General features: G+C 39.3%; 1 protein-coding gene across 3 annotated transcripts in view; it reads right to left on the bottom strand.

Moving 5' to 3' along the window:
* The window catches only part of TBL1XR1 (TBL1X/Y related 1), a 239,898-nt gene that overhangs the window by 111,291 nt on the left and 102,303 nt on the right, over positions 1 to 26,304 (bottom strand). For all 3 annotated transcript variants that reach the window (XM_081328269.1, XM_081328270.1, XM_081328271.1), the window contains one exon: positions 15,804 to 15,868. The gene's annotated coding sequence lies outside the window, so the exon portion shown is untranslated. The remainder of the gene's footprint in view (positions 1 to 15,803; positions 15,869 to 26,304) is intronic.

Here is a 26,304-nt window from a genome sequence, read left to right as displayed (position 1 = left end):
TTTCTACTTGCATTTTTATGTGCTTTCGAACTGCTAGGTTGGCAGAAGCTGGGACGAGTAACAGGCGCTCACTCTGTTACGCGGCACTCGGGATTCAACCCGCCAAACTGCCGGCCTTCTGATCGACAAGCTCAGTGTCCTAACCCACTGAGCCACCGCGTCCCTTCCATAGTCCTAGACATGCCTAATCAATGGGACCCATAATATGCCCTTTCTCCTCTTCCTGGTGGGCTGCGTGGATGTAATAGGAGACGTCCTTCAAGTGCTGAGCGAGTCAGTTGAAACCTCCTTTTCTTTACTATTTTCAGGCTTGGTTTTCCTGTACTTTGAAGTATTGTATTTGTGTTCAATTGGTCTGAAGCAATACAGACAGACAGACACATATAACTAAAGGAATGAACTAAATGTTGAGAATTGCAGGAGAAAACAAGCCTTTTTGAAAGATTGTTAAAGAGTGAGGGACAAGAAATCCTATAATGTCCTCAAGTGAAGAGGAGTTCCTTGTTGGTCACTCTTTAGGAAAGTATTCATTCCAAAGGCAATATTAAATTTTACTACAATACATCAATGTTATATGTGCCTGTTTTTATTGTGTATAGGTAGATCAATTGCTTTTCATTGTTTTGCTTACATTATGGGTCTATTTTTGTAAGTTTTTAAAACTATCCAAAGTGGTGCAAAGATGTTACGCGAGGAAAAGTCAGATACTGCCAGAAATACATTAATAAATTAAGCTTAGATGGGTTTCAAAGGACCTGAATGGCTGAGATGATCTTAGAAAAAGCACCATACTTTGGTTTAATTTTTTTTTTCCTGACACAGATGCTTATATGATATTAGAGCTGGAAACCAAATGCTGCAACTGTCCTCTTTCATTCATTTCCCATCTGTCTTTCTTTTAATTTTATTTACTATAATGATTTATAAAGTTTTTCATCTCATCAGCTATAGGTTTTATAAGCCTAAGGACTTGTTTCCATTGTTCTCCCAGTCTTTATTGCTGAAAATTAGATTCAGATGCTTTAAACATAAGGCAGGAAGGTGACCTTATTTTCTCAAATGCATTATTTAAGATTCTTCTTAAGAAAACGGTACATGACGCTTTGACAATAATCAGCCACTAATCAATTGCTAGGAGCTGCTGGTTTCTTGAATGTGAAATTGGCATCTACTTCAGTGGATCAACCTATAAAATTTCATGAGACCCTTTTTTTCCCCCCCACTGATCCTGTTCAACACATGCCAGCTATAACAATTCCCAGAACCCTGTTTGGGAAACACATCATCTTCCACTATACATCTAATATTTTGTGACATTTTTCTTCCAATAGTCAATTGTTGCTGCCTCTCACGCAGCCTCATCCATTTTTCATCTTAAAGCTTCTTGACTTGTCATTAGCAAGAAGAATTCTTCCACCGCTGGTAGCTTCCATAGCCACTATGAAGGCTTGCATGCAACACAGATTTGTAACTTTGCAATCAAGGTGGAATCCTGTATTCTCACAGACAATTTCCTATGTGAAAAAAAATAAACTTCCAGTTCAGTGGATTATTTCTTTGCTTAGGCTATCCGTAAACAGTAGTTTAGCATGATGCACTGTTCCATTCAATTGCTCAGTTGAATTACTTGAACTTCTGATGAACTGCACTAATAGAAGTAAAATTAACGAATGCCTCATTTGATCTTGTGACTATTCAAGCTTATACTCTCATTCCTTTTTAACCTTCCCTATCTACTCTTCTCTTTAATTTATACGTTATGTATCTGATACGTCTGTGAATGTTTCCTTTGTTGTTTGCCATGAACAAGAATAACTCAAAGTTTTTTTTAGTTACCTCCAATATAATTTTCTAAAAAATAAATAAATCACTGAAACAGTGTTTAAAATTTTCCCCACCCTCCACCCCTACATCTGCACAATCAGGAAACACACAGCTGCTTTCAATGTTCACAAAAACATGGAGAGGAATATTAGAAAATGGGACCACATGGCACTTATAATAAACATCCTATGAAGACAATTTTCCTTAATTCAGGTTTCTTAGAGGCTAGTACATTTGCACTGTCCATCTGTTTCTTTAGAGAAGCTGTTTTATAAATCCAAATGCTCCATTTCATATAACAATAACAATAACAATAACAATAATGATAGAAGTTGGAAGGGACCGTGAAGATCATCTAGTCCAACCCCCTGCTCAGGCAGGAAGCCCTATACCAGGGGCAGGCAACCTTGGCTCTTTTATGACTCATGGACTTCAACTCCCAGAATTCCTGAGCCAGCCATGCTGAGGGGAAAGGGAGATGTTTCCAAGCTGAGCCATGCTGGCTCAGGAATTCTGGGAGCTGAAGTCCACGAGTCATAAAAAATGCCAAGGTTGCCTACCCCTGCACTAGGGAGTTTCTTAAAATCTACTGTGGCCTTACCAAGGCATTGTAAAGTGGTATTAATACTTCACGTGATCTTGGTTCTATCCCTCTGTTAATGCAGCCTAGCACTGTGTTGGCTTTTTTGGCAGCTGCAGCACACTGCTGGCTCATATTTAAGTGATTGTCCACTAGGACTCAGAGATCCCTCCCATAGTTACTAATATTGAGCAAGGTACCACCTAAATTGTACCTGTGCATTTGGTTTTTCTTGCCTAAATGTAGAACCTTTCTTTTTTCACCATTGCATTTCATTTTGTTAGATAGCGCCCAGTGTTCAAATTTGTCAAGATCCTTCTGTATTTTAAGCCTGTCTTCTGGAGTGTTGGCTATTCCTGCCAGCTTGGTTTCGTCTGCAAATTTGATGAGTTCCCCATCTATCCCCTCATCCAAATCATTGATGAAGACTGATGAAGATGTTGAAGAGCATGGGGCCCAGAACAGAGTCCTGGGGCACCGCAATACACACTTCCTTCCATGTAGATGTGCTTCCATTAGGGACCACACACTGAGTACGGCCAGTAAGCCAGCTACAAATCCATGTAGGAGCTCATTCCAAACTCTTTCCAAGAACTGAATGTAGAGTCTGATAAACGCAAAGCTCATGCTTTACTTACTATTAGTTAAAGGAAATGTTACCAGGTAAAATGAACTACTGTGATCTTCTTAGAGAGCATAACAAGAAAATAAAAAATGTTTAAGCTCAACACTATGGAATAGTAACAGGCTGTTCATCATTTTATCTTTGAGTGCAACAAAGCTAGGCAAGAAAAAATATATTTACCTCTTATGCAAAGCAGTACCTAATGTGTCTTTGCATGCCCATCCTCACTCAAACACTTGTTTATTAAATTAGGGGTCAACTAATTTAAACTTGTTCCAAAGGCTGCCAATGAGTAGGGAAGGGAAGATTTTACTAATTAAGCAAGAAACAGAAGCCCTAAGCTCTCTCGCTGCCCTAGGAATCAATATACTTCTGGGCGAGTATTCAATTAGGATTAGTCAGATCAAGATCTGAATTCATTGGAAGAGCATAAGCTTTGTATTCAGCTTCAAGACCTAGAATCACCACTGAAAATAAACTCAGAAATCACAAGGAACTCAATGCAAAGCTAGCTAGCTAGCTAGCTAGCTAGCAAATAAAATAAAATAAAATAAAAATAAAAATAAAAAAAATAAAAATAAAAATAAAAATAAAAATAAAATAAAATAATAAAATAAAATAAATAAAATAATATAATAAAATAATATAATAAAATAATAAAATAAAATAAAATAAAATAATAAAATAAAATAAAATAAAATAAAATAAGATAATAAAATAAAATAAGATAATAAAATAAAATAAAATAAAATAAAATAAATAAAATAAAATAAAATAAAATAAAATAATAAAATAAAATAGCTCCATATGAAGCACCGTTGCATATTAAAAGTGATTTAGTGGAAGTGCAAGAGCTGTATTCACAAATGTTTTATGTTCTCTTCACTTTCACTTTACGCAAAATAACTCTCTCCCTTCCTTCTCTTTGCCAACTACACTGCCAGTAGATAACGGTATAAGCACCTTCTTATTTTAAAACTGGTACTTGAGAGTAATGTCTTATGGGAATATCCCCAGGAACCTCTGAATATATAAGCAAAGGCTGGCAGCTGTAACAGTATCACTGAGGCAAAGGAGAAAAAAAGAGGATTTCTTCCCCCCACCCCGCCGCCCAAATCCTCTCGGCAGTAGACAGAGGTCCATCTCTCTGCCTCCTAATTTTCCAGAGCTTCCTTTTGCCAAAAAGAAAGGGGGGAAATGATGCATGATAAGAGTAGTCATATCTCTGTTTCTCTTGCTGGACTCAAATCTGTCATTTGTTAGCTATGACAACTCATCATTTATTACCTCTCCATCTTCATAACAGTAGACAAAAACAGTACTAGTAATCAACATCCTACTATGCTGTGAAACAATATTCTGTATAAACAACTACCACCCGGTAGGGGAACCAACTCCCCTTCAATTGCTGAAGACTTTCCAAGACCAAAAGGGTTGCAGGGGAACAATGCTGCCACTTCTTTAGCAACTGGGCTTCAGGTGTTGTTTGGTCAACCTCTTCTCCTCTTCACCCCTATTGCCTCTTGAAGTCTTTATGGCCAACTAGCAATAGCACTTAGACTTATATTCCGCTTCACGGTGCTTTACAGCCTTTCTCTACGCGGTTTACAGACTCAGCATATTGCCCCCCCCCAACAATCTGGATCCTCATTTTACCAACCTCGGAAGGATGATGTCATAGTTCTGATAGATGAAACCAATTAAAAGAACTTCAAGGCAAGAATTTCTTCCTCAAAGTACATTTTATCCAGGAAACAAAAGTATCGGCACTTACATAGTTGAACCCAAGACTGAGATTCTCTCCCCCCAGATACAAAGTAACGAGTTGCAATTCTCACCCCACAAAAGCTGTCATAAATCACATTCCCCAATTAGCGCAACTCCTCAGCCCGCCAAAAGCTTATCAGACAATGTCCTTAAGTTCCCACACTTCTGCATTGTTATGGCTAGCTAAACCCTCAAGCATTTACCCCAATACCCTCCTTCTACACCTGAACTCTAAAAGAACAGAAAAGGCACATTAAAAGCAAAGGTAAAATGGCTGCTGAATCTCAGTTGTCAGAGCATGGACATCCACTGTCACAGCGTTGACAGATGGAAGGCTGAGTCAACCTTGAGCCGGTGAGTTATTCGAACTGCCAAACTGCTGGCAGCCGGAAGTCAGCAGAAGTAGCCTGTAGTACTGCATTCTAACCACTGCGCCTCACGGCTCATAGACCAATGTTCCGCCACTTCACCTGAATTGTCAAAGCTGGACATCTTATCTGTGTGAATTAGTTGAGAATATAGTGGAAGGTCCAAGTAATGAGGAGGGACATAACAGCAGTGGCCTGCATCAGGCAAGAGGTGGGCCTGTTGAAGTGGGGGTGATGGTGGCAACCTCACCATGGCTGGGAAGGCAAGCAGAAAGGCTGGTATGGCGTGGCAGTAAAAAGCAGAGAGCAAATAGGTAAGGAGGTGAACCAAGGACTCTTTTGTCATCGTTCCTTCTGCTCTTCTTTTGGAGGATGTTTTTCAACTTCAAAGCATAAGCAGGAAACACCATCCCCTTACTCAGGCACTTTCTGGAGGTTCTTGGGATAGTTATTTTCATCCCCTCACCCTAAAAACCTTACTTTAATTTGCTTAATTGCTTAATTAAACGTTGTCCACTTTAAGAGATGGTCAGGAATAAGGGGACTATTTCTACCAACTAACCCATTAAAATAAGATCTGCTTCTACATTTCGTTTTTACAACTATCCATCCATGAGACCCATAGTAGTGCAGTGATTAAAGTACTAGATTAAGAATGAGGAGAGCCAGTTCTGGTTCTCTCTTAGGTTCAGAAGATACCTGGATGATTTTTCTCAGCCCTGGACTAGGAAGCAAAAAAAAAATCTACCTATCAATGTGCAGGAAAACCAACATGGTAGCCAATAAATACTCTTCAATTTTCATTGAAGAGACCTTCATCCTATGATAGTTTTGGGTTGATATGACATGTTATCCCAAAAGCTTATTGTGCATGTTCAGACACACAAAATATATCATTTAGTCACATCCACCTTATCTTATATTCATCTCTTACTTGCCTTGATCCATTCAATTTATCCTCTTCTGTATGCTACCATAAGGAACACATAATTAAACAGGCTAAAATATCAGTTGATTTAGCAGAAATGAAATTAGTTGCCTTCCTAGAACATTTACACAGTGCATGTCTACTAAAACTTAATTTCATTTGTGCTTGACATATTTGGTTTCAAAATGTAGAGAGAAGTTTGGATCTTTAATTTCCAAATTAGAAATCTGCTTCCCTGCTGCAAAATCTGTGCCCACACCTTAGTTTAAAAACCAGAAGTCTTTTTTTAAAAAAATATTGGGTATCACAGTTCAAAATATAACAATACTCTTGAGTGTGAATTCTAAATTAAGACGTTTTCTATTTATACTTTGTTGGTTATAACTGAGGTTCTGCTCGTTCATTAACATGTATGGGGTAATAAACCATATTTTTCTTATCTATATTTCAGAACTGCTATGAAAGCACAGCTTGTGTAATTCTCCATCGCAGGGGTGTTTATTTTGAAAGAAATGAGGTAGAATGCAACACTAGAGGGAATATGTAGAACCACTGGAAAAGCGTAACCTCCCTCCCAGCTGTTTCCCCGTGGTCTCCAAGGAGCAAGTAAGACTTCAAACTAAAGATATCCCATGATCTCATCCCTGTCTTGCTAGTTTCCCCACACTCAGAAAAGGCAGCAAATTTAGTGAAACAGGGCTGGAGATGTTCACAAGGCTATGACACAGCTTCATACATTTTTTTTATTACTAGAATTTAGCAAAAGACGTAAAAACTGTTAGCTTTGGTGTAAGCCAGCTATCTCCTACAGCCGTGGTGGCGAACCTAGAGCACAGGTGCCAAAGGTGACATGCAGAGCCCTCTCTGTGGGCACGCACGCCGTCGCCCCACTCCTAGGCCTTCAGCTGGGTTTTATAAAAACTTTTCGCTTTAGGCCTCTGCGCCATGTACCAAAAAAAAAAAAGGTTCAATTAATCAATTTCAACTTCTCGCGGGGAAAAAAAAGTTCTTGCGAAGTTGGAATTGATTGATTGAACTTTTTAGTCCCACCCCGTCTGCCGTTACCACTGCAGCCATGCCCACCCAATTGGCCACACCCACCCAAAGGGCCACACCCACCCGGCAGCCAATGATACACAAGTGGGTTTTGGGGTTGCAGTTTGGGCACTCGGTCTCTAAAAGGTTCGCCATCACTGTCCTAGAGTTTGTGTCCTGGCCTTAATGTGAAGTCCTATTATTATTTTTCCTTATTCATTTATTTTTAAAAGAACACAAGACATTTTTTTCCTCTAGTAATGGAGGGAAGGGAAAGAATTCTCTGCAGATTACACATATTCAGAGTTTCTGCTGATATGACATTTCCTGCTTTAGCCATATCTGGAAACTGGGTTTCACAGTGCACAACCTGTACCACTACAAGACAAAGACGGTGGTTTTGTTATGATCAATGCCATAGTTGGCTAATGAGACAAGCCTGAACTGGACCCCTGGAGGGATTATAACAATTCTTATGTTCTCATCTTGAATTCAGTTTTTTTCACATTGTCTTCAGCAGTTTCCACATAGAAGAGTTGAATGGGTTAAATCACTAAATATGAAGCTGAGGAAGGTTTGGGGGATTTTGTGGGGATTCCCAGACAAGTCAGAAAAGCACGTCAGACTAGTTGAATAGTAAAAGCTGCCATATATTTTGCAAGAGATGAGACATGAGATTAAGCTATTGAGGTCTGTGTAAAGAAAGTCTCTAAAGCCATTTTCTACAAAGTCATCTGTATATTCATCGACAGTTCACCTGGATTCTGCTTGGAAAATTAAGGGGGAGCCACAGATGCATTCTAGTTTTCTGCATTACCATTCTGTCATTTTAAAATGAGGCCACAGGGGAAAAAAAACATGGAGGTTTACATCCAAACAACCATTTCCACTTTCACTTAAAATAAAAGGGCAGATGTTCAGATCACACTGCACACTGATCCCCAAATCTGGATCAACAAAATATAGTTGCTATGGTCATGCGGCATGCTATGCTCAAACAAACGGAAGACACAATTGCTTAACATATTGGTCTGCTTTATACTGCACTATAAACAGTTACTGGACTCTCACTGCACACTGAATTATAAATTAATTCAACTCAAATTTAATTCAAATTGTTGTTGTTGTTAGTTGCGAAGTCGTGTCCAACCCATCGCGTCCCCATGGACAACGCGTCCTCCAGGCCTTCCTGTCGTCTACCATCTTCTGGAGTCCATTTAAGCTCACGCCTACTGCTTCAGTGACTCCATCCAGCCACCTCATTCTCTGTCGTCCCCTTCTTCTCTTGCCCTCCATCTTTCCCAGCATTAGGCTCTTCTCCAGTGAGTCCTTCCTTTTCATTAGGTGGCCAAAGTATTTGAGTTTCGACTTCAGGATCTGACCTTCTAAAGAGCAATCAGGGTTGATCTCCTCTAGTAATTCAAATTACTATTGAACAATTGCAAACTTTATAGAAACCATACGCTTAAAACCTTCAGATGGAATAGAGTATATAAGACTGTCCATTATCTTCAAACCAAGCAGTCCATTAGCAACATTGACAATCTCCTTGAAAGGAAAATATCATTTTGATTTTTTTTTCATTATCTTTTGAGAACAAATCACAGCCTCATTCTTTCCTACCTAGAAGATGTAGTTATATGGAGTATTACTGGAAATCAAAGAACTTATCTTTATGATGGTTCTTGACCAGCCTTTAAAGTATCCCTGCTATATCCCAGTAATTTGAGCAAGAATTTGAAAAACAGAGAAACATCAATTGTTATCTTAATAGATTCTTTGTACCCCCAACTCTTCCACCATTGACCAAACAAAAATGAACACTTGAAGGACCAAATATTGTCTATTCTAAGAATAAGCCATGCACCCAGGAGCCCAGTAAATACCGGTCCATTAAACTCACTGGATGACATTTAACTCCTTTTGAAATGTCAGCCTAACCTACCCTGCAGCATGTGAATAAAATTTGTGCAGGGGGGTCTTATATGTTACTAACCTCCTTCCAAGAGTGATAAAGTAACCATGTCAAATGCTATATGCCAACAATTGCTGCCTAATGAAAGTCATCAAGGAAACAACCAAGCTGGATGAAAGACTAAGATCTTTTCTAAACTCAATCCTAACAAAAGCTTATATATCTTGTCATGCAATATGATATATAAATCTGCACATCTATGTCTCACCTGGCTTTACAAAATAAAGCCATGCCAAGAAGATGGAAAACCCAGAACATTTTCCAACATCCTTCCTACGATAATAAACATCTGTAAGTACACACAATCATCTCTCAGTCAATTTGCTGGCTTCCTTTATTCCAAAGCAAACATGGATTTGCTAATGCATTCTTGATGGCAATACTCATGAGTGCAAAGCAGGGGGGAAAATATCCTTTGGGCAGTCCATTAATGGTACCAATGGGGGAAAAATATGGAGTAGTTACTTGCTTCTGATAGGCCATTTCAAAGGCTAAGTAGCTAAATAAAAAAAAAGGCCAGTGTTGTTGTTTTTAGAGTTGAGAAGCCACTTATGAGACTTCTGTTGCCTATTCTAATACTTACTCAGTAAACAGAAGCTTAACTCTGACATTATGCACCATATGTAAAAATCCACAATTATCTTAAAAGATTTAACTCTTCATCCCCTTCAGTAAATGAACCCAACAGCAGAGTAGAAATACAATAAAATGGAAACTGTGTGGAATGTGGTACTAGTCCCATGGACAGAAATATGGATAAAGCCAAAAATTGACAATATCTAGCCATACATAATTGGATATTTTTTATAATAATTTGGGATATTTAGAACATTCTGTGCACACTAATCACACACAAGTTATTGGCTTGATCACAATCCTCGGCTAAACATGAATTGTGTTAGCCTTTGTATGAATCAGGATTCAAACATTTTTTTAAAAATCCTATTGATTACTCGTATTTACAATCTGCTTTGAACTAGGGCAGACATGTCAAACACAAGACCCGGGGGCCGGATCCGGCCCGCGAAGTGGTTTCATGTGGCCCACGAAGCCATCCTGGAAACAGTGAGGGAACAGCCCCCACTGCCTTGGCCCTGGCCCAGAGACCCTCCTTCTGCCAGAGACCCTCAGATCTGTCCCACTCCTGCCTAGGCCTCAATAGGCACCCTTGATACGAACGATGTAGAGCTGGCCATGCCCACCCAGTAGGCCATATGCACTCTAGCCACGCCCACCCAGTAGGCCACTCCCACCCTGGCCATACCCACCCGGCCCCTTGAGGGCAACTGCAATACTGATGCGGCCCTCAATGAAATTGAGCTTGACACCCCTGAACTAGGGTATCACACATAAAGCTTCCAAACAAACCAGGACAGAAAATGGTTTAGGTTATCACCATATCACGTACCCAATCAAGGCAAACCACAACATTCAAAGTTACATATATTTTACAGGGGTCCAGGAATTTAAAATGTTATTTTTGTACTGACTACTTTTTACGAGATTGTCAAAAGGGCTGTTTAAAAGTAAAGGATTTCATAGGATGAAATTTCATAGGATAGTTCGCCAATTACGGCCTTATCTGGACCTGGATGCCTTACGTACAGTCACCCATGCTCTTGTGACCTCTCGCCTAGACTACTGTAACGCTCTCTACTTGGGGCTGCCCTTGAGATCCACTCGGAAGCTTCAACTGGTGCAAAGTGCAGCGGCACGGACACTCTTGGGAGCCTCCCGATACTCCCATATCACACCTCTCCTCCGTGCACTGCACTGGCTTCCAGTTACCTTCCGTGTGAAGTTCAAGGTGCTAACAATGACTTACAAAGCCCTGCATGGCATGGGTCCGGACTACCTACGGGAGCACCTTCTGCCAATGTCAGCACCCCACCGTCCTGTGCGCTCCCACAGAGAGGGCCTCCTCAGGGTGCCACCGCTCAAGGAATGTCGGCTGGTGGCCCCCAGGGGGAGGGCATTCTCAGTGGGTGCGCCAGCCCTCTGGAACAGCTTACCAACCGAAATCCGGATGGCCCCCGACCTCCGCACCTTCCGGCGCGAATTAAAAACTTATCTGTTCCAGCAGTCCGGCCTGGCCTGATAGCTCTAATTGGGGTCCCAGTTTGTATTTTACTATTGTTTGTTTTCACTATTGTTCATTCTGTATGCCTACCTTATTCTGTACACCGCCCCGAGTCCCTCGGGAGAAGGGCGGTTTATAAAAACAAACAAACAAATAAATAAATAAATAAATAAATAAATAAATAAATAAATAAATAAATAAATAAATAAATAAATAAATAAATGACACTCACTCTGTCCCACTACTATGATTTGAGCTCACGATGCCTCCTTTTCAAAAATGACATGGCATAATTCATCACAGCATTTTACCTTATTGCAGTTCCACAAAATGCAGTGAACTTCGGCTGCTTAGGTACTTTCTAAAGCCATTCTTGGAACACAAACTATGTAATAAATCCCAAATAATTTCCCACAAGACTCTCTTCTGATGAGCAATCCCATGCACAAAGACACCTGGACTGTCCTTACATTACATATCATGAATTGCATAGAGTCAAATTTTAGGAGCAGACCATAAGATATTCTAACAATTGGGTTTCAAAGCCTTCCACGTTCCCTTTTACTCCTTCCCTAATTTTTGCTACTTCACTCTAGTTATTGGAGGGCCTCTGTCAAATTAAGAATGAAGCTATTTAAGTCAGTATTACAGGTAGTCTTCAACTTATGACCAGTCACTTATCAACCGTTCAAAGTTATGACGGACATCCCCAGAGCTACAATAGTTACAACTCTGTTTCAAAGTTCCAACAATCCCATCACAACATCCTTGCAGTCATGTGCTCACATTTTGGCCATTTTGCAACCAGCTGGCATTTATGGCCATTTGCAGCAACCTGCAATAAGAGGACTGTGAATTTATGACTAGCATTTGCTTCCAGGTTCATTTAACGACCACAGCATTCACTTAACTGCAACAAAAAAGGTTGTAAAATTGGGTGCAGTCACTTAGTGACTCACTTAACAATCGCCATAACTTACAACTATAATTCCGGGCTCATTGATGATCATAAGTCAAGGACTATTTGTATCTTCAAAGCTGTCAGCAGCTCTACAGGTTTTTCTTTAAAAAGGATTCTAAAAATGGATGATGAGATTTTTGTGACACTGCATGATTGATCCAGCATTTTATTTCATGCATATTTTATTCAAGACTATGTTTTGGGCTACTCCACTACTCCATAAAATGCACTCCATTTTATACTCCACTTCTTACAAAAGTGGCTTTTCTAAAAGTTCTCCCTTTCACAAAAGATGCTACAAGCAACAATTAAACATCAATTTTTGTTTTTCTAAGTAACTAGTCTGCAACTCTATATTTATTTTGGGGGGCAAATTAGAACAAAATTTAAGATTTAAGGTGCTGGTTCTTACCTATAAAGCCCTACATGGCTTAGGTCCGGGATATTTGCAGGACCGTCTGCTGCCAGGAACGATTTCCCATCGCCCTGTGCGCTCACACAGGGAGGGCCTCCTCAGGGTGCCGTCGGCCAGACAATGTCGACTGGCGGCCCCCAGGGGGAGGGCCTTCTCTGTGGGGGCACCTGCCCTTTGGAATCAACTCCCCTTGGAACTCCGGATGGCCCCGGATCTCCGTTCCTTTCGTCGCAACCTTAAAACATGGCTTTTTCAACAGGCCAACCTGGACTGATGGAAGGGAGGTTTTCTTAATTTTGTTTTATTGTGTTTTTAATTGGACTATTTGGGATAATTTGATTTAATACCTTTTAATTTTAAATTTTAAACTCTTTTGGAGCTATTAATTTAATTTAATTTTAATTTGTACATTGCACTGTTTTAATTTGCCCTGTAAACCGCCCTGAGGGCGGTATATAAATCGAAACAAACAAACAAACAAATATTGTTTGTATTTTGTGTTTTTATTGTTGTTAGCCGCCCTGAGTCCTTTGGGAGATAGGGCGGCATACAAATCCCATAAAATAAAATAAATAAAATACAGTATGACTTAAAACGGTCTTCCTAGTATTTTAAAATTTAATGGAGCTGATCGTACTTTATGATGCAATGAGTCATTTTTTAAAAATAAGCAATAATGTGGAAAGATACTGAACTCTTGACTAAAGTCATATACGCTTTATTCTTGCAGATGGGAAAAGCAATTTGAGAAAATTTAAAAAAGGTTTAATTAAAACAGGCGTTTTTATTTTTATCATTTGACTGGGCATGTATTTTTTTTAATCCCATTTATATCCCGCCCTTCTCCGAAGACTCAGGGCGGCTTACAATCTAAAGCACAAATCAATGTGCTTAGCAATAGCCTTCATTCTATGTATATGCCTGCTTATTAGGGCTTTCGCCCCCCCCCCCCCAGCAGCATTATTACAAAGTCAGCTTAATTGCCCCCAACAATCTGGGTCCTCATTTTACCTACCTCGGGAGGATGGAAGGCTGAGTCAACCTTGAGCCTGGTGGGACTCGAACCTGCACTAATTGCAGGCAGCTGGTGTTACTTAAGGAGGCATTAGCCCACTGCTCCACCAAGGCAGTGGCTTTTTAGCCAATAGCATGTGCAAAAGAGACAGACTCATACATCACATTTAATATGTATGAACTGTCTTTAGGGTGAAGCATGAGTCAGCAAGGGGTTCATTATTGCTGCTGTTTAAATGTTACAAAAACATTTTTTAAATAAAATTTAAAGGGCAAAGCGTTATCATATAGACTTTTCTCCCATTCCTTTTTGTTTTCTAAAGGAGAGAACCAGCACCCCCAAGTTAAGCAAATGAAGCCTCAGCTCCTGAATTTTCCTAGGAAAACAGAGCCACTGCTAAGGAAGGTGAAACGGTAAATCTGAAAGTTGCCAAAGGATGGGAAAACCCAGTGTAAAGTACAATCTTTAAAGCTGAATTGCTTTAGAAAGATCCAATTCACGTTACATTTTGCAAAGTTCTGATTGGTATATAACAATTTGAAATGAAACAAAAACCAGGATTATTTTGGGACTGTTTATGTTTCAGGGATCCTTTGATGTATGACTGCAATTGAACATTGTAAGGTGACCAGACACAAATTTTACAATTGGTTTTATGGTGGTGGTTAAGCAAATCATAAATGCGAACCCGCTCTCCATAAGTGGTGGATTTTATTTTATTTTTTTGCTATAAGCCAGCAAAAAAATAATAATGCCATAAACTAGGGGAAAATCACATGACCATGGGAAGCTGCAACCGGTGATAAATGAGTGTGGGTTGCCATGTGCTGCATACGTGGTCATGTGACCACAGGGATAGAATGGGGACTCACACAGTATTTTACAACTTTTATGTGCTTTCATGGACTATAGAACAGCCTCTCCAAGGCTGATGTAAGTTGAGGACTACTAATACTGATAAATCTTTTGGCCATTTGCATTGTTTGACATTGGAAAATCACGCCCAACTATGGTCTCTAAAACCAGGAAATAGTATTCAAGCATTTGCTGATCAGCCAACCGCAGAATTCCATGCCCAGATCAAATTAAACCAAGGCCCCATTAAACCCAAGCTCAGTAGCAATTGAAAAATCAGAATATTGTTGTTGATCTAGGAGAGGCACATGGTTACACAGCAGTGCTTGTTTCCAGAATATATTTTTATTTCTCTGCTCAACTCTGATTGAGGCCAATGTGACTCGTTTGTTAGCCTCCAGCAATGACACTACCTAACCAATCCTTGTATCCTTCTGTTTATTGTGCTATGAAGATACGCAACAATGACAACGCATTGCAGGCAGAGAACAAGCGAGGATACAAGGAGAGGAATCTTCAAAAGTTAAACCAAAGCAAAACATTTTCTATTTTTGTAGGAAAACATCAAAGGCCCCTGTCCAGAAAAGTTCTTTTAAAAGGACTTAAACACATTCTTTCTTTTACATTCTCAACCAGCTAAAGCATAAGGATGGAGCACAACGATTTGAAAATAGGCTACACCCTGTTTTTTTAAAAAGTGACATTGTTGTTTAGCATTTTCATGTGAAAGATCACATTTAAATATTACTGAGTGTATTATTTATACTGAAATTAATTCTCTCCCCACAGGCACACCAATAAATCTCCTCTCCTTATCACAACGCTTTGCTTCTGGGCATCTTTTAAGAACAATGAGATTTAAAATACCACAGTCAGACATCCTTTACTAGACTAGGCAAAAAAAGCAAGAATTGTGGGCAATAAAAGAAAGGAGCAAGCAAGAGAGAAAGAAAAGACAGCAGCAATCTAAGCGTTGTAACAGCTTTTGAAAAAGAACATATGAATAGTTGGATAAAACCAGAAGTACTTAAGAAGTTAACAAATATTGCAATATATTTAATTCTATTTTTAATAAACCATTCACAATAAAAACATTCCATTTTACCTCTTATTCTAATTTCCAGTTCTAACAGCAATACAAGAGAAAAAGAGGATGGATGGATGGATGGATGGATGGATGGATGGAGATAGAAATGGATGAATCAATTAAATTAATCATAAACCTAACCAATGTAAAAAAAAATCTTGTTACTTTTTCAGTACCATGATGAATCTGAACAGTCACTAAACAGGGTAGCTATTAAGTGAGGACTATATGTAAAGCCAATTTTATTTAAAATAACTTCAAACACAAAGAACATTTTAGGTGACTTACCATTGGTCGTGCATTGATAGGTGGAAGGTTTCCTCTTAGGAGCCTCCTATCACAGGAAGATGGTACTGAAATATAAAGAACAAAGGCAAAATTTAATTTGTGACAATGAGGAGACTAATTGCTCAGACAGGTTTTAAAGAGTAAGGCTGACATTTTTAACTTTCAATTTTTAAAGGAAGAAAATGCTAGTGTCAGATTTCGACTGAAAACAGGAGGGCGGAACTGCTGACTTTATAAAGTTTTGTTTAGAATGGGCTTATTTTCATATTAAAATAGGCTACAGAGATGGTGATGGCAGCTCAGGGGCCAATATTTCAAGAGTATTAAAGATGTTGTCCCAGCACATTAGCCATTTACCTTACTAAACCAAGGCTTTGAAGAATATGACTTAGTTGATTTTGTAATAGCCACCAACAAAGCTTTCCCAAACAAAGATAGATAACATTGTAAGAATCTCCAATGCATACTTATAGGGAACTGTGCTCACAAAACAATAATTACATTAATCCCACTGGTGCAGGAAATGGGAAATGGGGAAGGGGAGAGGGGGATTATATTTTTAATAGCATCTAAATCTGAGTGCAGGCAATGCTTGGATAGAAGCTAACTTGACAGCTATCATCTTGAATTCCATTCTGGAACCAACAAGAACTCTTTGTTGTGCATGGATATCTTTTTTTATGATAAAAGAATCTAGATAAAGTTGTGGACTGAATACACAGAGAGCACTCAAGTCTTTTTATTTTGTTAATAAAGGATCCCAAAACAGCCACTAAAATTCAGAACCAAAGACACTGGTTGAGGAAAACAAAGCAGAAACTCTATTGCAAATAGCAGCCTTGCTCTCAAAAATGACATTGTGCTCATTTTTGCTTCTTCCATTTATAAACTGTGTCTGTTCAAAGCAGAAACCTGAACTCTGCTGCAAGAATGCACAGACGGACTACAAACACCATGACAAAGGAGCAACAATGGTACATTGGAATATATGCAAGAAACAGCATTTGTCTGCAAGCAAGGACTGGTGGGACCGCAAAATAGACAAAGTCATAGAAAATGAAGAAGCTAAAAAAGCTCAGGGGCTTTAGAATTCAAATAGACAGGCACCTGCCCCCTAGCATCCTAGACTTAAATAACTGTTGCTAAGAAAGACAAAAAGTCTGGATAGTGGAGATTGCAGTATGTGGAGACAACAAAAGAGAAGCGAAAGAAATGGAGAAAATGACAAAATAGAAATAAACACCTGCGAATAGAAGTAAAATGACTGTTGCAAGGCAAAGAAGGCAAAAGTATTACCAATTGTAATAGGGGTCTTGGGTGCAATCCCAAAACATCTGGAGTATCACTTGAATACTATATTAGCATTGACAAAATCACCCAAATCAATTTCAAAAGGCAGCTTTATTTGGGACAGATTACATCCGGTGACGAAGCCTTTAATAATATAAAACAACATCTATCTAATCCAGGTCCTTTTGAAGAAATTGACAGGAGGATAAAAATGCAAAATCAGGCTAAACATCTGCCTGGCTGTGTAATTAACCATAATATCCTAGATCTACAACAACATGGTGGGTGCCATAAAGACAGGAAGGGAGGAACTATCCCACAGAGCAATTGTGGCCACAGATATGGCATGTCTCCAAGGGCCCATAAGATGACATAACAACTAACAGGATAGATCAGGGCTTTTCAACCAGTGGTACGGGTACCACCTGTGGTACATTGGCACCTGGCAGGTGGTACGTGACCATCCTAGAAAAGTGGTGGCAGGGGAGGGGAATGGCAGCACCACACAAGCCTGAGCGAGAGATGGCTGGAGCTGCAGGGCTGTCAGGGCTCAGTGAAAGCGCCAGGATCAGAGCTTCTTCGGGGCTGTCAGGGCTCAGTGGAAGCACCAGGATCAGGGCCAGGCTCCAGCTGGAGCTCGGCGCTGATCCTGGCACTTCTGCTGAGCCCAGAAGAAGCGCCAATCAGCTGGAATGTTGCAGCATCTCCAGGGTCTTGTGATTTACATTCAGATGCTTGGCAACTGATTCATTTTTTCAGTGCCATTGTAACTTCAGTCACTAAGCGAACTGTTATAAGTCGAGGACTACATGTAGTTCATCACTTTTTTCCTTTATTTATTGGTCATCAAGTTTTTGACACCTTGCTAGGCGACTGGTGGTACTCAGATGTTGCCATATCCTAAAAGTGGCACAATGGGTGAAAAGGTTGAAAAGCCCTGGGACAGATAGACAAAACGTAACTGAATAGTCCTGCAGAAAACTGAAGCAAAAGTTTCACAGAACAGAGGTTCCCAACCTTCTGGGCACCAGGGACCGGTTCCATGGAGAATGGTTTTTCCACAGATCAGAGAGTGCATAGTTGTGTGCCACCTGCATCCCACAGATGGGGCTTTGCTTGTTTGTGCGGACCGGCTGCTGGCATGCCACGGCCAGGTACTGGTCCACAGACCAGGGGGTTGGGGACCCCTGTCATAGGTGATACCTTATATTCATTGGAGAATTATCTTCTCCAATGCATTGCTAAATAACACTGCTACATTCAGAAAATGCGGCCCTCTAAAAGACTTCCTATCCCATGGTTTCAGAAAACAAAATATATATTCATACGTAATGTAATGTAATACATTGTTACATGTTGTTATACGATGTTGCTTTGTTGTTATATCATGCATGTTACACGTTGTGTTATATGTTAGGTCATATGTGACAGTGATATGTGATACTACGTTCTGATACTGTACTGAGCAATAAGGAGTATGCTGAAAGGATATTTAACCTATGAAATAAATACTTGGGAGTAAAAACTATTCTCCCACACTGGACAACCACACACTTTCAAGGGATCCAGAAGTATGTCGGTGCCTTAACACCCAAGACAATATACTCTCATATATATTTATTATAACTGCCAATTTTTAAGACTAAAATATTTAGAAGCAATCATAAGCAAGTTTGTTAAGTAATAAATCCAACTCAATTTCTCATTAAACTCAGCTGTAAAAAAAATCCACTTAAAATGTCAACAAATTGACTTTAAAATATATCTGAATATCAGTTGTAAAAGTATGTTTCCTGTTTATTTTTCATGTTCTATTTTTTTTTGTCTGTTCCCATACACTTAGTCATCAAGTGGCTAATCATAGTAGCTGGAGTTTTTATTGATGGAGGGGGTGATGCCTGAGGAGGTGAGGATCAAAACAAAGTTGAATGTGACTTAAAAATCTCTATGGAGCTGAGTTCAGGTCCTTTTAATGCATTTGTGTTGCTTTCTTGGCAGTATTGTGGAAGTGTCTTCACCAGGATGTTTTGTGGATTTTTTGACAGTCCAGCCCACCCTAGAAATCCTGCAATCTCTAGGGGATTCCCCATCACTGACCTGCTTAGCTTAGTCAGATATAAGTTTCACCCAATGAGAATAATTACCCAGTTATGTGCCAATAGATAAATTGGATAATTGGATGGTGACCTGATACAGATGGTCTTCACTTAACAACAGTAATTGGGACAGCAATTCTGTTATAAGCAATGCAGCTGTTAAGTGAAACATTACATTAGGGGTGTCATGCTAAAACCGTGCCCACCCCATTGCCGGCAATGGAAAAAAAAGTCATGATACATCGCGACACATCACGTGACATTGCGAGTTTGACAGCCCTGCATTACATGATCATGCTGACGTATGACATCAGTTCTACTGCAATTGTTAAGCAAATCAACAATGTTCATCAAACGTGACTTCACATGACCATGGCTTATTTCCAGCTTCCTCACTGATTTTGCTTGTCAGAAGCTGGATATGAAGGTTGCAAATGGCGCTTTTATGACCCTGGGATGCTGCCAGTGTCCTAAATGCGCACCGGTGTCGAAGCACCCAAATCACACTCACACAACCACACAGAATCTAGACAGCCACAAGATTGAGGACGGGTTGTAAATCTTTTTCAACACCATCACAAGAGGGAGTTGTTAACTTAGGCCTCCCTGAAAAGGAATCAAATCTGCACCTGCAGAATCCATACCTCATCTTTATAGGCTTTCTTCTTTATTTTGACCTTGTAAATTTCTCTTTCAGCACAGGGAAGGGGAACAGTGGGAAAGGAACACATACAGAGAAATGACTACAGTGTTAGCATTGCAGATAGTGGCCAATTCACCATTCTTACAGAATTATCTTATCTGACAAGTGTTACTGACTTAATATAAAATATCATGATCCTTTGTGCTAAGTATATGCTAATTTATTTATTTATGCCAATTTACTCATTCAATTATTGAGGCAGCCTTAAGTAGTTGTGTACAGCTTTCATTGGAGAATACCCAGATGCTCATTACCTTGTTGTTGTTGTTGGTTTTGTTTTTGTTTTTTTAAAAAAAGCTTCAATGTGATGACACAATAAGAATTGTCATCAGCTGAAGCTGCAAAGCCACAGGAAAAAAAATAATCGGAAGGCCACACAGCAAAAAAAAAATAAGAGCTGGGAAAATGTTTCCCTGTAAAGATCAACTTACACTGGAATAGCTTTTTTTTTAAAATCCCATTTATATCCTGCCCTTCTCCGAAGACTCAGGGCGGCTTACAAATCTAAAGCAAAAATCAATGTGCTTAGCAATAGCCTTCATTCTATGTATATGCCTGCTTATTAGAGCTTTTGGGGTCCCCCCCAGCGGCATTATTACAAAGTCAGCTTATTGCCCCCAACAATCTGGGTCCTCATTTTACCTACCTTGGAAGGATGGAAGGCTGAGTCAACCTTGAGCCTGGTGGGATGCGAACCTGCACTAATTGCAGGCAGCTGGTGTAACTTTGTCCGGATAAATACTGCAAATTATTCTCACTGGAATGAATACAGTAAAACAGGACCACAAAGCTGTTTTTATTTAAATAGGACAGCAGGACATGAAATGACATCGTTGTCTGATCTTTTATAGGTAGTTCTTGACTTACAACTATTCAGTGACTGTTCGAAGTTACAACACTGAAAAAAATGACTGACAGCCAGTCCTCACACAACCATTGCAGTATACCCAGTCACATCAAACCAATTCAGGCCTTGGCAACTGGCATGCATTTACAATGGTTGCAGCCTCCAAGGGTCACATATTTGTGATTTGTGGTCTTCCCAGCTAGCTTCCAACAGGCAAAGTCAACAGGGAAAGCTGGATACGCTTAATGGCTGTGTGATTCACTTAACAACTGCAACCATAGCAAAAAAAAAAAGCCATAAAAATTGGCATGGCTCACTTAACAATCTCATTACTTAGCAATAGAAATTCTGGTTCCAATCATATTACCGAGCAGTATATAAGTCTAAGTGCTCATTAAGCATAAAACTAGACTGTGAAACCAAGAGGACAATGTCCAGAAGTACTAGAGTACTAAATGGACTCATTTCACATGGTGTTTTCAGCCCCTCCCCCCCCCCAATTTATCCGACTTACATACACACCATAAACAAATGGAAAGCTGATAATAACACAAGAGGTGAATTACTTGGTCTACCCCAGGGGTAGGCAACCTTGGCTCTTTTATGACTCGTGGACTTCAACTCCCAGAATTCCTGAGCCAGCATGGCTGACTCAGGAATTCTGGGAGTTGAAGTCCACAAGTCATAAAAGAGCCAAGGTTGCCTACCCCTGGTCTATCCTATTTAACATTTATTGCAAACTGGTAAGATTTTGTCCATTTAAAAATGATATAATTAGTATCCCTAATCCATGAAATACAAATTTATCTAGCAACTTACAAATTTAATTAACTCACCGGCACTCAAGACAATCATCATCAGTACTAAAACGGTCACTGAGTTCTGCTCTAAATGTCATGCTCAGTATCTCAGAATAATTTCATCCAGCGTCCCGAGAAAAATGTCTATCTTGTCCAATAGCAGGATTAAGCGCACAGTCTTTGTGCCAAGTACACGTAGTCAAGATGTGATGATATTGATACGGCCTAAACAATTGCTTCGTTAAGAGTTCACAGTGGCGTCTTTTCTTCTCTTTCAAACTGGGAGGTGGCAAGATCAGTATTAAAAGCATTTTATGCTCTGTTCTGGACAAATGACACAACTCTCAGAAGAACTGTGACTTTGGGGCACTTCCGAATTCCTGGGTACTTCTAGTTAGGCAAGTGCAGATGATGGTGGGGGGGGGGGTGTCCAGCAAACACAATGCAATCTTATAGGGAATGAGAGGGCCTTGAAGCAGTAATTCGTGTCCTCATGACTACCCATATGGACGCAAGATATTCAATATGGAGTTGGCTTTAAAGATTATTCAGAAGCTTCAACCAATCCAGAACATAGCCCAGTTGTTGGGTGTATTTGTATACTGTGTACTGAATACTGGTATACTGTAGATGAGTTCATTATACCAGTACATTATACCCTGCACTGCCATTAATAGCTTCCTGGTACAATTCAGAAGTTTTTGCTAGTTTTGATCTTTAGACAAAAGATGACTTAACACTAAGGTACCTTCAATCAATGTCTTCTCTGCCCAGTGTTGGCCCACCTGTTCAAAAGTCTCTGGACAATTTGTTGTGACACAATATTTTTTTAATGTCTCTGGGTATGGAAGAGATTGTAACCGTGCTTTTTTTGTGATGATCCACATTGTGAAAATGCTTATTCTCCCCCATCCACCTACCCAGGAAATTTGGGGTTTGCCTAGAGACTTTCAGAGATGAGCTGATGCTAACAGGTTAACTGATCATTATGTGATCCTTTGTTTTTTTTAATTCTTGTATTTCTACATTTTTGGCATAGATTTTACTGTATTTAAATAAACACAGTACATAGTATCACTCTAGTAAACCAGTCAAATAATGAAATAAATTAGAAAGTAAATATCTTTCTAATACAGATCCCAATAAGTCAGATGGGAGTTATTGGGTTAGAGATATCTATAATTCTAAGCACATAGTGAGTGCCTAAGAGAAAATTTGTAATAATGCCACTGGGGGGGGGGGGGGGTAAAAGCCCTAATAAGCAGGCATATACATAGAATGAAGGCTACTGCTAAGCTTGTAAGCCGCCCTGAGTCTTCGGAGAATGGCGGGATATAAATGGAATTTTAAAAAATAAATTAAAAAAACGAGCAATCATTCATGGTCTTCCTAAATTAAATACTTGTGAAAATGTTTTTAGAAAGCTTGTGTTTTAAGGTAACATGACATAAACCTGCAAGTTTGGGGGCATTCTTAATTCACAAAATATGTTTGAAGGACACCTTAAAAGACTGCCATCTCATAAGCACACACAATAATTAGCAGTGCATGTGTTTCTTGCAAAATTTGCAATGCACCAGGAGAAGAAATATAAGTGGACAAACAGCAGTAATCATGTGCTTTTGTATTATTTTGTGTATTATGGCAGGTGATTATTTTTAACTAATACAAGGAACAATTTTGTCAATACAACATGTTTGACATACTATCATCTATGAACTTATATGAAACATAACTCTAATTTACTGATGAATCGCCACAGAAGATGAAGCTGACCTTTATATATACAAAAAAACTGTACCTAAGGAAGCAGATGTTTAGTCTTACAACTTCTCCCAATTTAGAAGGATGAGCCCACCAGAAGCCTTTATATTTTGCAAGCTTGATGCAAAAAAAAATGCAGCTTAGAATCATTTACATGAAGCCAGACACTGTTATATTCTATTTCTTTCTTTCTTTGCTGTATACAAGCCACTCATCTCATTCAACAATCATTCTATTAAATTGGAGCCAAAGAATTCTCCCTTTTCTGCTGTTTCTCAAAAGCTCTTTGTGGAGAGCTTGAACAGACAGGTTGCACTGTGACTAGCCAATCTACAGAGACCCAAGACATACAAAACTAAACAGTAAATCTTAATAGCAGCAGAAATCTGAGAAATTACAAAGTTCTGGCATTCCCCTTTTCTCTCTTCTATGCAGGATGTTAATACAGATGAGGTAGTTCAATCATTTTTTAAAGAGAACTACAAAGACCAGTTTCAACACAATACATGTTAAAGATCTAGCTGTGTGTTAACGCCACGTGCAAAGTGTGCTTAGTTTTAACCATAGTTATTTGGCTTACTGTGTGATTGAGTGCATTATGTGAATTCAGGCACACTGTCACAATACTAAAATCCCCCAAGTGATATCCACCCTTTCAAGTCTCACTTGATGACTCCCCATCTTCCATTATAATCTTCCATTATAATCTTTTCCTAAAAAATGTGCTTGGATTCCATAAGGACCTCATTATGTGTTAGAAAATGTAGTACAGCAGCATGGATATGTTCCAGGTCATGTCAGCCACTTAGCTTTTCAATCATTGTGTCCACCCTATGAAACTTTGTTCCTCTGGAGGTTAACCTACTGGCCATTATTCAAGGGTCAGATCTGGGGGCCCCAAGCGTGTGAAGGGACCCCTCTCCTGGCTATGCTAGTAACTGTTGATTGTGATATTGTGATATCTTGGCTGTGTGCATTATAATTTTTGTATCTGTTATTGGAATCGTTTATTTATTTTGTTTTGTTTTATGTAATTGTTTGCACCCAGAGTAATTTGCTTAGTTGGGTAGCCATACAAACTGAATGAATAGATAAATCAAATCAAGTCTAATCGATGGCTTATTCATAAATGTGTCTACTTCTTCCAAAAAGACAGGGAACATCCTATATGCTGGAGAAGATGGTGAACGTAGAAATTTGCCTTCTATAAAGCAGCATTTAATGACACCCACTGTGAATGGCCAAGCTCAGCAAACAATGCTTTTCTTTAAACTAACACGACTAGTTCTCAAAATATTGAAAAAGTGGAAGGGAAAAAAAAACATTGGGGAAAGTGTCGCTGTAATGCTGAAGTTCTTGCTTTTAAGGGAAATTTAAGTGGCATGTAGTCGAAGTTGTATTTTGAAAAGAGCTCAAAAAGCTTCACAGTTGCCTCAAGTCGAGCAAAGGAAGCCATTCTGGCTAAACATAACTCTTGGAGATCTGTAAATTAAAAAAAGATATTTTTCAAGAGATAGAATAGAGGACAAGTCACTAAGCAAAAGGACCAGTATCTAGTCAGAAGTGTAGAGATGGGATCAGGAAAATAAAACTCAGCAGTTGTTGAGGCTTAGGAAGGTTGCCAAGTAGAACAAAAAACTGCTGCTTGGGATATATTAAAAATCGGAAGAATTCACATAGCAGCTACTAAGTGATGACAACAAAAAAGCAAACAAGAAAGAAAGGAAAAACCTTAAGAGCTATTGCAGTGTCATATCCAACAAGAAAGTGTTGGTGGCTTGGTAGATGTGTTCCACCAGAACAACGTGATACCAAGAGCTACATACTTTTTTTCTTTGAGTTAGTATGACTCTTCAATCAATCAATACAGAACTGGAAGGACCTTGGAGGTCTTCTACTCCAACCCCCTACACCATTTCAGGCAAGAGAATGTGCAGTCTCTTCTTAAAAACCTCCAGGATGAAACAGCAACTTCTGACAGCAAGCTGTCCCACTGGTTAATTGTCCTCACTGTTACAATTTCCTCAATTCCAAGTTGCTTCTCTCCTTGATTAGTCAAATATGCATTGTTGTTGTTGTTATCGCGACCCTATGGACAACGTTCCTCCAGGCCTTCCTGTCCTCTACCATCTTCTGGAGTCCATTTAAGCTCACGCCTACTGCTTCAGTGACTCCATCCAGCCACCTCATTCTCTGTCTGCACCTTAGTTTCCTGAAATAACTAACTCATGGGTTCACTGTGTTTCTTTGTTTCTGTTAAACACAGGTGGGTTGGATGGCATGGTAATTATGAATATAAATATCAGAGCCAAACAGCAATCTGTCAGATTGTGCAATATTTGGATTTCTACACTGAGCAGGCATTTGGATTCAGTTAATTAAATGGCCACTTCTCCTGCAGGATTCTATGTTAAATCAGCCCAATGAACTGGACTATAGTGGATTATTCAAATGTTAATTCTTAGAAAAGGTATCTTACAAATGTAAGCACAGTACTTTGTTTTCCTTAGGACATAGTATAATTTACAGAAATCTTCTCTCAAAATGCACAATGTGTGTGGAACTGCAGACTTTCTGGCTGACAGCTTTTTTGCACATAGCTATATTTAAAAACTCTTTTAACTTTTCTCTATAGTAGCAAGCACGGACTAGGGATTTTGCCAGAAATTAACTATTGAAATTTCATAATCCCCCTTCTTTCCTATTCTTTCAGGAAGACTGTACAGAAGGGGGGAGGGGGGGAATAATGAGATATCTATAGTCTCCAAAGATAGAAAAGGATTTCAATCAGAAGATCTGGGCACAATTTCTTGTCCTATTTCATCTACTCAGATTCAACTAATGCCCAGAAGAAACCTACTCACTTCCATTTCCATTTCACTTTGGCATAATGGTAAGGAAATAATGACTTTGAAAAAGTTGCTTAGTTACAACTTTATGCATTTTCCACCAATGGTGATTTGGATTGGGAGTTGTAATTCAGCACCTTCTGGTTGGTTTC

Source organism: Vipera berus (assembly GCF_964194415.1).
Source record: "Vipera berus genome assembly, chromosome: 5".
NCBI lineage: Eukaryota > Metazoa > Chordata > Lepidosauria > Squamata > Viperidae > Vipera > Vipera berus.
Note: the sequence above shows the minus strand (reverse complement) of the source record. Positions and strands in the feature narration are given on the sequence as shown.